The sequence below is a fragment of the Cynara cardunculus genome, unplaced genomic scaffold (genome assembly GCF_001531365.2).
Source record: "Cynara cardunculus var. scolymus isolate 2C unplaced genomic scaffold, CcrdV1 Un_Scaffold_4970, whole genome shotgun sequence".
Classification (NCBI taxonomy): Eukaryota; Viridiplantae; Streptophyta; class Magnoliopsida; order Asterales; family Asteraceae; genus Cynara; species Cynara cardunculus.
The window spans coordinates 17,707-21,429 of NW_020202169.1; positions in this window are offsets into that span (position 1 = coordinate 17,707).

Here is a 3,723-nt window from a genome sequence, read left to right on the forward strand (position 1 = left end):
GAGGACCATTTTCCAGAACCTCTGTGAGAGACATCAGAGGTTATGTCATTCTTTACTTGCATGAATATACATCTTCTGTCGCTAGTCCTCTGTTGTCTTCTGTGGAAGATATCCTTCTGTCAAGACTTGCAGAATACTTTTTCATACTTTTACAAGAAGTGAATAATAGAGCTAACAGCCTTAAACCCATCCAAAATTCTTGATATTTGGGAAAAATCTGTTTAACTCATTTTTATGGATGATATAAAAAGTTGGACATAAAATGACTTTTGGAAGGTTTCTTTTTACCGTGATTTGTGAGACCAAAAATACCAGAAACAAAATTTATATTCTGTCCCAATATCAGCTTTTGTGCAAAGGACTTTGATATTAAAATATATAATTTATGGGCTGTTTTTAGAACAAATCATAAAAGTATCAACTTTAATTCATAAAAACCCATTGGCCTTACATAAGATATAATTTGACTTTATCTTTATCGAGACTCATTAGGTGATCTAATTATTGGATTTCAGACTGTTTAGGAAGGTTAGGGCGGACATTTAGCGCTTCAAACATCATCTCCTTGGATATTCATCGGCAAACTTGTAAGTTTTCACGGCCCACTTTTAATGTTTTTTGTTTATTTAAACTGGGGGAAAAGCATGAAGTTATGCAAACTATATTGTTATTTATAAAACTGTTGGACTAAAGAACTGTTTAGTCAATATTTGTTTATGCCAGGACTAAAGAACTGTTTAGTCAAAATTTGTTCATGTCATGAAATATTGACGATTTTGCACTATGATATAAATGCTAAATTGATGTACTTGGGAGTATGTTTCCAAATAAAGTCCCTGTCCGTAAACGCTACTTGTTAACTCGGGCATGTCCCCGGGCCGTGGTAATTGTGGATAGCAGCTATTGTGTTGACAGTCCCACCTAGAAAGGGGTGCACATTACCTATGTTTTTCTTAGTCTAATCATGTGGAATTTAGACCACCGCTGAATTAGTACTACTACCAACTGTGGGACCTAAGTGAGTGTATGGGCTACTTATGGTCGTTCGTAAAATAATGGGGCAGATTGCTAAGGAAAGACTCAGTAGCGTCTCAAGTGTTAAACATCGTGGTAGATTTACATTTATTAAGGGCAAAAGTTATATATAGGTTTGCAAGAAATGATTTATGCATTGTAATGTTTTGTGCATRKGAAAACCCGTGAACTCACCAACTCTTTGTAGTTGACTTGTTTTATGTTTCATGCTTTTCAGGATTTAAGTAAGAAATGAAGTTTTTGGGAGCATATTTGTGGCGATACTAATTGTTAGCTTTATTTTGAAGCTAATAATTAACTTGAAAAAGTTTCATGAAACAATCCAGAGCTAGAAGACGAATTGAAGAAGTATCTGCGTCAAAACGTCTAAAGTCTAGAASAYCAGCCTCTGTGCTAAAGAGTCTCGGATAACCAGAGCTTCTGTCAAAGACTACAGAGCTTCTGTGGTAACCAGAGCCTCCGCAAGGCTCTGTAAGGACCAGWGTTCTTGGACTCYAAGTTCCTTGACCCAGAGCCCCTCTGTAAAGACCAGAGCTTCTGTGAATGCTCACAGAGCCTCTGKTGTTGCTAACAGAGCCTCTGTTCTATTTGACAAAAGACTCTCTGGCTGTGCCGTCCTCTGTCATCTTTTAGACGACTATCTTCAGTTTGCTTATTCTGGATAAGGCTATTCTTGTTCTGGATAGCATTAATCTTATCCRGGTTTGGTAGGTTATTGCCTATAAATAGAGTGTTTCAGATAGAGAAAAATGTATTCTAAGAGCACCAAGAGATTTCTCTTTGTAATAGATAGATTCAAAATCATATGAGARTCGATTAGGGTTTCTTGAGAGTTTGTAATCTTTATTTTCAATAATAGAAAAGCAGCCGCTATTTCTCTGTTTAATCTTCTTGTTTACTTACTCTTTCAATCTTCTAGTRYAAATCGTTCTACTGTCAGATCTGGGATATAACACTGATTAAGTTCATTTTTGAAATTTTTGTAAAGAAGTATTCTATCCCATCTTGGTTATGGAAGGTAAACTTGATTTATTTTTGTAAAACTTGAATGGTGTTATTTATTATCTGCCAGTATGCCTCGCTTACCTGTTACATCTCGTGTTTCCGCTTTAACGGGGTGTGACAAGTAATCCCTCTTTATGTTTTTGGTTCGTTGATCGCATGAAGAAAGAATATTAGATGAGTATGATGGGAGAACTAACATATTTTCTAGGTCTCCAGATCAAGCAATCAGATAAAGGTATCTTTATCAGCCAAAATAAGTATGTCTGACATATGCTGAAAAAGTTTGATATATCCAACAGCTCATCTATAAAAACTCCAATGGCTCCTCCTCTCTCTCTAAACAAGAATCCCAACATAAAGCCTGTAAATGTAACTGTTTATAGAGGAATGATCGGCTCCCTGTTGTATCTCACAGCAAGTCGACCAGATATCATGTATTCTACTTGTCTTTATGCACGATATCAATCTGAACCTAAGGAACCCCATCTGATTGATGTAAAATGCATATTCATATACCTAAAGAGAACTCCTAACTTGGGTCTCTGTTAACCCAAGGGTTCAGGTTTTGACCTAATAGGGTATTCGGATAGTGATTTTGCAGGTTGCAAAATTGATAGGAAAAGCAACACTCGAGGTTATCAGCTTCTAGGTGGATAGTTGGTAAGTTGGAGGAGTAAAAAGCAAAATTTTGTGTCCACATCCACTGCTGAAGCTGAATACATTGCCGCTGGAAGCTGCTATGACAAGTCCTTTGGGTGAAAAACCAGCTCAATGATTATGATATTCAGTTATCTAAAATTCCTATCTATTGTGATAGCATCAGTGCTATTGTCATTGCAAAAAGCCATGTTCTTTACTCCAAGACCAAACATATTGAAATCAAATATCATTTTATCAGAGAACATGTTATGAATGGTAATATTGAACTTCACTTTATTCCAACTGACTACCAACTAGTTGACCTTTTACAAGCCTCTTGATGAGATAAGATTCAACATCTTGATCCGTGAACTTGAAATGCTAAACGCTGAGGATTAATTTCAGTAAGTGAAATAATTTAGTGTTCTTATTCTATCACTGAACTCTTGAGTAAATATATCTTCTCTCTAAGGTATGTATACTTATTCTTTTTCTTTAAAACTTAAAACTATCACTGAATCTTTTCATCTTTAGTGATTCAAAAGTTTTTAAAATATTGTTTCAGTGATTCCTTCTATCACTAAACTTTTTTAAGCAAGTATATCTCTCTATGATATACTTATCTTATCTTAAAACGAAAATGATCGCTGAACCTTTCCTTATTCAGTGATTCAAAAGTTTTTAATAGATAGTTTCAGTGTTTCCTCTATCACTAAACCTTTTATGGAAATCTATCTCTCTATGATATTTTCCTTTATTAAAGAAAACCACCACCGAAGCTTTTCTCTTTCAGTGATCAATGTTTTAAAAGATTAACTTTTTTTCAGTGATTCTTCTTATCACTGAACCCTTTCAAAAACCTTTAATATTCTTAAGAATGTTGTTTTTGAATATCTTAAAACTTTTTGTTTTAAAAGAAATGGAAAATGAAACATTTTATGACGACATTTTCATTTAAACGATACGATTTTTTTGAGACATGCGTACCATTCTGACACATGCGACCCATCAATATTCCATTCAATCGTGGATGAGAATGTGCTA